Genomic DNA, 10,533 nt, shown 5'->3' on the forward strand with positions numbered 1-10,533 from the left:
TTTGAGTTTTTATTTTTAAGTTTCAAATTTGTTTGAATGTTTGTTTTTTGGTGGTATTTGGGGAGTTTTTGTTTGTATTTTACGTTAAGTATTGGTCCACAATGGATTGAAAATTTTTGAAAGCTGGTCTTTTATAACAGAGATAGTCTGAGAAGCACTGCTATATGGCATTTTTAAATTCCCTTAATTCTTGGCTTAAGAGTCTATTTAATTTTTATTACATAACATTTTATCTATAAGACAAATAGTTTAAAATCAATCATATATACACACCATTGCATTCAAATATTTACATAGATTCATAAATGCAGGAAAACATTTTTATTACAAAAGTGCTGATTTTTATTAAGTAACAGTAAATTTAAATGCCTGGTTTTGTTTTTGTTTTGTGGTGGTGGTTGCCTTCCTAACCATGTTTTTCTTCCAAAGACTTCACAAGAATCTGCCTCAGTTACTTTTATTTTCTTTTGGTTATTTCTCACAATATTTCTCTGAAATAGGCTATCATTTAGCCATGTATGAGTTGACAAAGTGAATTTAGGGGTTCATCTGTCAGCCTATAATGCCATCATGTCTATATCATGCCATCATATTTGGCCCAGCCATGAAATGAGCTTGGGACCATTAGTCTAGAAGCACACATACAGATTGAGTGAAAACTCAGGCTTTGGAAAATTAAGAGCTTCGGCTAAAATGAAAACACATCTAAGCAGTATGGATTATGAAACCTCACACTACTTTGACTCACTGTCATCTGAGGTATTTTTTCATAAATAAAAAATTATAATAGTTATATTTTGTAAGAAAATACTGGCCAGCCACGATGGCTCACGCCTGTAATCTAGCACTTTGGGAAGCCAAAGCAGGTGAATCACGAGGTCAGGAGTTCGAGATCAGCCTGGCCAAGATAATGAAACACCATCACTACTAATTAGCCAGGCATGGTGGCAGGCACCTGTAATCCCAGCTACTCAGGAAGCTAAGGCAGAGAATTCCTTGAACCCGGGAGGCAGAGGATGCCCTGAGCTGAGATCATGCCACTGCACTCCAGCCTGGGCAACAGAGCAAGACTTTGTCTCAAAAAAAAAAAAAGTACAGATTTCCCTATTTTTTTGGCCGGGCGCAGTGGCTCACGCCTGTAATCCCAGCACTTTGGGAGGCCAAGGCAGGCAGATCACAAGGTCAGGAGTTCAAGACCAGCCTGGCCAAGATGGTGAAACCCCATCTCCACTAAAAATGCAAAAATTAGCTGGGCATGGTGGCGCATTCCTGTAATCCCAGCTAGTCAGGAGGCTAAGGCAGGAGAATCGCTTGAACCGGGACCCGGGAGGCGGAGGTTGCAGTGAGCGGAGATCGCACCACTGCACTCCAGCCTGGCTACAGATCAAGAATCTGTCTCAAAAAAAAAAAAAAAAAGAAAATACAAACACAATTATAACATCAACATTTTATATGGTTGGATGTAACAGGAATTTTAATATATATGAGAGATTTTAAAACATTGCTTCTTGACACTGTCTAAAAAGAAAATGTGGAAGGTGATTAATATTCCATTTCTTGAGCAATCTACCCTCCCTCAGACACTATCTGAAATATATTTATTTAGCAAACATATAAGCTCAACAAACCCCTCCAAAAATGCTGGCCCTAAAGTTCCACTGGACTGGGAAAGGAGCTCAACTAAATGAACTATCAATATATGACTCTATCCTCCAACTCCCAATGGTTATTGAAATATTTTTTATTCAGTTAGAAATGAAGCAACTTCTGCTCCAACATCAGTTTTTGTTTAACTCATAACTCATTAAAGGTCTGACATCTAATAAATAAAAGAGTGCCAACAAAAGACAAAAACAAAAAAAAGGGCAAATGGACAAATCTCAGTTTGCAGAAAAGTTACATAATAGCTTAACTGGACAAAAAAATGCTAAATCTCACTCAAAAAAAAGATGCAAAATAAAACTACACTTAAGTACCATTTTTTAACTTAGATTGGCAAATAATCAAAAATAACATATTTTGAGAGTACAGAAAAACAGGAGCTCTCATAAGTTGCTAGTGGCAGTATAAATTGGTATGACTCAACAATAGCAATTTGGTAAAATCAATCAAAATTAAGATACAGACCCAAAAATGTCTTGATGGAAGTGGTTAAAAATAAAAGCAGCCATTGGAAACAATGAGAAAACTTGATAAAAATATATGTAACAGTCTCAAACACATTTGGTAAGTAAAAAAGGAATGGAAATAACTAATTTGTTAAGGTATGGTACAGAAGTATTTGCAGTACCATATGCAAAGTATAAATCTGGATGGATAAACAAAAAAGTCATACAATACTGATTACCAAAGGAGATTTGGATAACTAATAGCAAAAGATGGGATAGAAATTTCACTGTTCACCCCTTTGAACCTTTCAAATTTGAACCATCTGAATTACTTACAAAAAAGATTTTATTCATTTATTCATTTACGGGAACACCAGGTAATGAGCTAAGCCAAAGAACCAAAACAGGGCAAGTATGTTTCTCTGAATATTGAATTTCCGGGATGCATAAACTACAGAAAATCCAAATGCGAGGGAGGGAAATCACAGTACTTGATCTTTACAGTTAAGATGAGGGAGAAAAATACATCATGACTGTAGATTATCATCAAATATCTCTGTGACGTTTTCATCGTATCTGTAATCATTGTAACAAATCATTATGTGAAACTGCTTTAAGTGTACTTAAATCAATACATAGATCCACAAGAAAAATGTCTAATACTTCAGCTAACCTTTGAGGTAACACTCAACACAAAAGGTTTCCAACAAAAAGAGAAACATAGGCACATAATAGGTTTAGACCAAAAAAAAAAAAAAAAATTCTATAGATCATTTTAATAATGGCTTTATTTCTGAAATGTTTGAACACAGACATTTTGCAATTTCCTCCTAGTAATGATATTAAAATTCATCATGATTGTTTCTAAATAACACTGGCAACCTGTCTATCCTCTGCAACTGTTGCTCAAAAAGTTAAACAGAGTTATGCTATGACCCAAGAATTCCACTTCTAGGTATATACCCAAGAGAACTCAAAACATATGCTACACAAAAACTTATACATGGATATTCATAGCAATATTTTTCACAGCACCTAAAAACAACCTAAAGGTCCATCAACTGATGATGGATAAACAAAATGTGGCTTAGTCACACAATGGAACATTATTCAACCACAAAAAGGAATACAGTGCTGACACACACTATGTCATTAAAGAATATTGAAACAATGAAAAAAAACAGACACAAATGGCCACATATTGTATGATTCCATTTATATGAAATGTCCAGAATAAGGAAATCTAAAGAGACAGACGGTAGATTTGAGATTGCTTAGGGCTGGAGGGAAGGAGGGTACGGTGATGGAGAGGGATTGCTAATGGGAGCGCTTTCTTTTTGTGCTGATAAAAATGTTCTAGGACCAGGTGCAGTGGATCACGCCTGTAATCCTAGCACATCGGGAGGTCAAGGCGGATGGATCACCTGAGGTCAGGAGTTTAAGACAAGCCTGGTCAACATGGCGAAATCCCATCTCTACTAAAAATACAAAAATTAGCCGGGCGCAGTGGCGGGTGCCTGTAATCCCAGCTACTTGGGAGGCTGAGGAAGGAGAATCACTTGAACCCAGGAGGCGGAGGTTGCAGCGAGCAGAGAACGCACCACTGCACTCCAGCCTGGGCAACAAGAGCGAAACTCCATCTCAAAAAAAAAAAAAAGGTCTAAAGTTGAATTTGGTAATGGTTGCACAACTCTGTGAATACACTACATACCACTGAATTGTACACTTTGAATGGGCAAATTGATACATTGGGTAGACTTTAAATGGATAAACTGATCTTATTAATCTGTTTAAAAAAAAAAGTCTTTTTTCCCATAAATTGTACCTTTCCCAAGTTACTTAACCCAGTGACCTTTTCTTAATATTCTGCTTGCAACCTTTGATTCTCTTGATCACCTGCTTTCCTTGGCAACACAGAAATCTACTATCCTAGTTCACAACCCACCTCTGACCCCAATCACAAATGTTTCCTTCAAGTTTTCCTTTTTTTTATTTTTTTTGAGACGGAGTCTCACTCTATCGCCTACGCTGGAGTGCAGCGGCACAACCTCAGCTCACTGCAACCTCTGCCTCCCAGGTTCGAGCAATTCTCCTGCCTCAGCCTCCTGAGTGGCCAGGAGTAAAGGCACGTGCCACCACGCCTGGCTAATTTCTGTATTTTTAGTAGAGATGGGATTCCCATGTTGGCCAAGCTGGTCTCGATCTCCTGACTTCAGGTGATCCACCCACCTCAGCCTCCCAGAGTGCTGAGATTACAGGCGTGAGCCACCACTCCCGGCTAACCTTCAGCAATTTCATCTACTGCCAACCTTTCAAAACTATCTTCTCAGCAAATCAGATGATTCCTAACTTTATCTTCTGTCTTAGCTACAGCCACAAGTTTTATGGATAGCTCAGTCTAGGTCCACCTCACTCTTGGCCTAACCAAAACACGCTCATCTTTTCCCAAAATCTAGTTATTTCCATATTACTCCTTTTTCTCAATAGCACTACCCACTTCTATCTCACCTTAAAGTCAGTTTGGGTTGCTCTCAACTTTCCAAATCCCACAGATCTCTCCCTAAAGCATTTAACTTCCTTTTGCTCAACTCTTGTTCAGCTCATAGGCATGTTAACTTTTCTTACCAAATCCAGGCTATCATAAAACAACCATCTAAAAAAGGCTGCCAAAAGAAAGCTCATAAAGGGTAACTCCAATCAAAACAAATACCAGGCCAAAAGACATGATCAGGCAATACATGAAAGAGGACATTTAAATTAGGTATCCAATATTAGAGAAACAATATTCAAAAACATACAAACCAAAATGAAATTTTCCTTACTAGCACTGTACTGGCACCATAAACTGATATAACCATTTTGAAAAAGAAAATTTGTAAGTATCAAGAGCCTCTAAATGTATAATTTTGTGTATATATACTATCTTTCCAGAGATACTCTACGTAGAAACAAGTCTATACAGACACAAATCACCACAGATGCCTCTAAGGAGAACTAGCCGACTAAGGGGCAAGGATGAAAGGGAAACTTAATCTTCTCCTAATAGCCTCTTACATTTGAATTTTTTTTTTTTTACTTGGTACTATCTACCAAAAGAGACGATTTAAGGTGGCCGTTTCTGAGACCAAGATGAGTTTACATTAATTTGATTATCAAGGCCAGGAGAGAAATGCAGTCTATAACATTGTTCTTTCTGCAGAGACTTTCATGGCACTATTTTAAGATCTAAATCTTGTCTCATCTCTCTAAAAGATTGTTTTATTTTCCTACTATGTGATGACACATTTTTTTTTTCTTTACACCACTTTGAAAACTACCACGTGCCCTGTTGCTGTGGTGTTAAAGTTTTTTGCTGTAGGTTTGCTTATTCTTTAAGAAGCAGTTGAAAAAGGAAGTAAGTCATGGAATTCATCCATCTTACAGCAAAGGGCTTTGACAGAAATCCAGTTCTTAAGCTATTATAACTCATGAATAAATAACTGTGTTGTTGCTTTTTTTTTTTTTTTTTTTTGAGACAGAGTCTCACTCTGTCACCGAGGCTGAAGTGCAATGGCGTGATCTCAGCTCACTGCAATCTCTGCCTCCCAGGTTCAAGCCATTCTTGTGTCTCAGCCTCCTGAGTAGTTGGAATTACAGGCGCACACCATCATGCCGGGCTAATTTTATTTTTTGTATTTTTAGTAGAGACAAAGTGCTGGGATTACAGGCGTGAGCCACCACGCCCAGCATTAAATGAACTTCCAGGACATACTTAAATTCACCTTTGAACCAGTAATTCCACTTCTGAGAAAACTTTCTACCAAAATAACTAAATAGACAAAAGATTTTATGCCTTTTATACTGTGTTTAACACAGGATAATTTAAAATAACAAAAATCTGGGAGCAACCTAAATGTCCAATACAGAAAAACCATTAAGAAAACAATAACCTACACTTTTATGATCAACTAATTTTCAACAAGGGTGTCAACACCATTCAATGGAGGAAAGGACAGTCCTTTCGTCAAATGATGCTGAAACTGGATATCTACATGCAACAGAATGAAACTGAACTCCTACCTCACATCGTATAGAAAAATTAACTCTAAATATCCTCCCTATTGCACTTGACAAGTCTTTGAAAAAAAAATTCTAAGTAGATCAAAGACCTAAATGTAAGAGCTAAAACTATAAAACTCTTAGAAGGAAACACAGGGGTAAATATTTATGACCTTGGGTCTGGCAATGGTTTCTTGGATATGACATCGAAGCACAAGCAAGCAAAGAAAAAAAATAGATAAATCAGACTGCACCAAAATTTTAAACCTTTTTTTTTTTTTTTTTTTTTTTTTGGAGACGGAGTCTCACTCTGTTGCTCAGGCTAGAGCGCAGCAGCCTGATCTCAGCTCACGGCAACCTCCACCTCCCAGGTTCAAGCGATTCTCATGCCTCAGCCTCCTAAGTAGCTGGGATTAAAGGCGTCCGCCACCACGCCTGGCTAATTTTTGTATTTTTAGTAGAGATGGGGGTTTCACCATGTTGGCCAGGCTGATCTCGAACTCCTGACCTCAAGTGATCCACCCGCCTTGGCCTCCCAAAGTGCCAGGATTACAGGTGCGAGCTGCCACACAAAAATTTTAAATTTTTGTTCCTCAAAGGACACCACAAGAAAGTAAAAGGACAACACATAAAATGGGAGAAAATGCAAGAAAATATTGCAAATCATGTATCTGGAAAGGGACTTACATTTAGAATATAGGAAGAACTCATACAACTTTAAAATAAGACAATTCAATTTAAAAATAGGCAAAGGAAGTAAACGGACATTTCTCCAAAGATATACAAAAGGTCAGTAAGCACATTAAAAGATGCTCAACATTATTAGCCATCAGTGAAATGCAAATCAAAACTACAATGAGCTACCATTTTATAAGCACTAAGACTGCTATAACCAAAAAGAAAGATAAGTGCTCCCAAGGATATGAAGAAATCAGAACCCTTATAACCTGCCAGTGGGAACGTAAAATGGTGCAACCAATTTGGAAAACATGTGGCACTTACTCAAAAAGTTAAACATAGAGTTACCATATGCCCACCAATTCCACTTCTAGGTATATACCCAAAACAACTGAAAACATACGTCCATACAAAAACTTGTACACAGATGTTTATAGCAGAATTATTCAAAACAGCCAAAACCTGTAAACAACCTAAATGTCCATCCACTGATGATGGCTGAGCAAAATGTGGTATATTCACACAATGGAACATTACCCATTCATAAAAAAGAATGAAATACTGATACACAGACATTGATGAACCTTGAAAACATACTAACCGAAAGACACCAGACAACTTAGGCCATATATTCTATGATTCCATTTACATGAAATGCCAGTATAGGAAAATCCACAGACACAGAAAGTAGATTAGTGGTTGCAAGGTCTGGGAGAGAAAGGGGAGAATCTAATGGGGAGTGACTGTCATGAGTACAGGATTGCTTTGGGGGATGATGAAAATGTTCTGAAAGTGGATAGTGGTGATGGGTGTATAACTTTGTGAATATGAGAAAAACCACTGAAATGTACAATTTAAAAGAATAAATTATATGGTGTATGAATACCTTAATAAGACTTTCTCAAGAGGAAAAAAGACAATCTATCCGTGCAATGAATACAATGTATGTAACTGTGCCTCTTAGTTATAACCCCATTTTACATGCATACGTTATGATCACAAATAGGTTAATATGAATAAAATATTAGAAAAAGATCAAAGTGCTGGGTTGGCAGAACTATAGGTGACCTCTTTATAACTATTTCTGCATTTTCCAGATATTCCTTAATAAGCACTGCTTTTTTTAAGTGGTGGGAAAAAGTTTTATTTACAACAAACAAAAAGATAAATTATTAAACTCCCAAGAACGTAAGTACAAATTCCTTAGCTAATACAGAATAATAATAATTCGGCAATCTAATGGTCCCTAAAATACCTTTCCTTCCCCTCCCCTACAGAAGCCAGGAAAGTTGAACTCCCTCCTCCCGGAAACATGATGCCCTCGATTTCCAGGACACCTCCAGCTCCTGCTTTTCCCCTTCTTCTCCAGCTGCTCCATCTTCTCGGTCCTTTCCTCCTCCTTCTCCTCCTCTTCCTCTCCCTCCTGAGTAGTAAATGCTAACGACCCGCAGGACTCTCATCAGGCCTCTATTACTAAGTAAGGGGCTGCCTTGGCCCCAACCCGCCACCCAGAACAAGGCGCACATTCTCGGCTCTCTGCGAACCTCGGACTCTTGAGACATCTCCAGACCAAGACTGCAAAGTGGGTGAAGGACTGCGAGAACTCCCCACGTACAGACAGTCCTTCCCCGATGGCCACGAGGACGTCAAGCCGGAGATGAGGCTGGGAAGGGGGACTACGGGGCCAAGAGCGACCAAGACTAGGGAACGAGGGACATCCTGGCCCCCTCCTCTAGCCCCGCCCCGGGCAAGGGGTGTCCTGCGCGCCGCCCCCTCTCGGACCCGAGAGGACGTCCCAGCGAGCGTTCGGGGCCCACACACAGAGCCAGCAGCACGGAGGCGGCAGCCGCGCGGACAGCGTGGGAAAGAGGGACACTCACCCGCTTCAGCCCCGAGCCTTCACTGCACCGGAAGTAGTCACCCGCCCGTTGCCAGGGTGAGGAAGCGGGGGTGACATCAAGTCTTCCCATTGGTCATTCATGGTACCACGTGGCCGGAAGCAGGCTTCCACAAGCTGCTCTGACTCCGCCCTCCACTTCGGAGCGGCTCACCTGGCCTCAGAGGTGCAGCGCGAACTCCACCTGGGGCTTCGGTCTGAGCTGCGCATGCGCTGTTGCCTATCTCTCCCCACCCCGCCCCTGAATAAGCCCGCAGGATATGATTGTATGTGAGTGGTTGGCAGACTAATGCTGTGATAAGAAATGAAATTAAACTGACCATCATTTATCTAGGTGTCGCTTAAGAGCTTACTTTCTTTCAATCCTTACAGCACTCTTATACGGTAGGGAAAACTAAGGTCCTGCCTGGATTGCTTGTAGGAGTTGGGGCACGACCCTTCCCCAGGACCCATGACTGATGGATTTTCCTTATACTTCAACCAAAACATCACGTCGAACTGAATGTAAAGAAAGAAATGAGAATCTACCTGGCTTCTTTAAGCCAGATGTAGAGGAATTTACACTAATGCAAAAGATAACACTTTCCTTACCACATTTTTTTGTTTTTGGAAAATCTATTCTTCATTAAAATGTGTTAATTATATTAACATATAATGGTTTCTTATTGTTATTTTAAATAACTTTTTAACATTTCAGGTTTTGTTTTTGTTTTGTTTTTTTGGATGGAGTTTCGCTTTGTCAACCAGGCTGGAGTGCAATGGCAAGATCTCAGCTCACTGCAACCTCCGCGCCCCCGCCCCCTCCCCGCTCAAGCGATTCTCCTGCCTCAGACTCCCTAGTAGCTGGGATTACAGGCGCCGGCTACCACACCCGACTAATTTTTTGTATTTTTAGTAGAGACGAGTTTTCACCATGTTGGCCATGCTGGTCTCGAACTCCTGACCTCAGGTGATCCGCCTGCCTTGGCCTCCCAAAGTTCTAGGATTACTGGCGTGAGCCACCGCACCCAGCCACATTTCACTTTTGTGTTCAATTTTTAATATAGCAAATATTAATAGATGTAACCCACAGAAACAAAAGCTTTGGAGTGTTCCCTACTATTTTGGGGAGTATAAAGGTATCCTGAGACCAAAAAGTTGGAGAACCACTGATACCATTATTATAAATATAGCCTATGTGGTTTTATTATGTAACTTAGGGCTTTTTTTTCTTTCTCTTCTACCACTGACTTCTTAGGGCGGGGCAAGGGGAAGAAGTTTATTACATAGTAAGAATAACAGTTTTTATATAGCAATAGTAACTGAAACCGATTTTGTTACATAGAAGTAGGATGGATATTATAACAAAACATAACATAATAACATCATAAAAGTAAAACATGTGGCATTGGCTTTGGAACTAGGTGAAGCAGCAAGAGCGGGAAGGGAACCAAAGTATTAACAAGAGTCTAAAAGGGCCGGGCGCGGTGGCTCAAGCCTGTAATCCCAGCACTTTGGGAGGCCGAGACGGGCGGATCACAAGGTCAGGAGATCGAGACCAGCCTGGCTAAATACGGTGAAACCCCGCCTCTACTAAAAAATACAAAAAACTAGCCGGGTGAGGTGGCGGGCGCCTGTAGTCCCAGCTACTCGGGAGGCTGAGGCAGGAGAATGGCATAGACCCGGGAGGCGGAGCTTGCAGTGAGCTGAGATGCGGCCACTGCACTCCAGCCTGGGCGACAGAGCGAGACTCCGTCTCAAAAAAAAAAAAAAAAAGAGTCTAAAAGGACTTGAGGAAGCTGCCAATGAGGGCTTAAAGGGAGCTAAGGAAGA

At 40.1% G+C, this 10,533-nt stretch overlaps 1 protein-coding gene across 16 annotated transcripts in view; it reads right to left on the reverse strand.

Annotated features, from left to right (window-relative positions):
• Positions 1–8,792, reverse strand: part of LOC105481498 (taspase 1) — a 441,844-nt gene extending 433,052 nt beyond the window's left edge. For 9 of the 16 annotated variants that reach the window (XR_986975.3, XR_986974.3, XR_011613532.1 and 6 more), the window contains exon 1: positions 8,705–8,792. The gene's annotated coding sequence lies outside the window, so the exon portion shown is untranslated. Of the gene's footprint in view, positions 1–8,368; positions 8,550–8,704 lie in introns of those variants that run through there. The other 7 variants (XM_071079677.1, XM_071079678.1, XM_071079680.1 and 4 more) reach the window with 3 other exon arrangements.
• Positions 8,793–10,533: the final 1,741 nt, after the last annotated feature.

This window comes from Macaca nemestrina, chromosome 15 (assembly GCF_043159975.1).
Source record: "Macaca nemestrina isolate mMacNem1 chromosome 15, mMacNem.hap1, whole genome shotgun sequence".
Classification (NCBI taxonomy): Eukaryota; Metazoa; Chordata; class Mammalia; order Primates; family Cercopithecidae; genus Macaca; species Macaca nemestrina.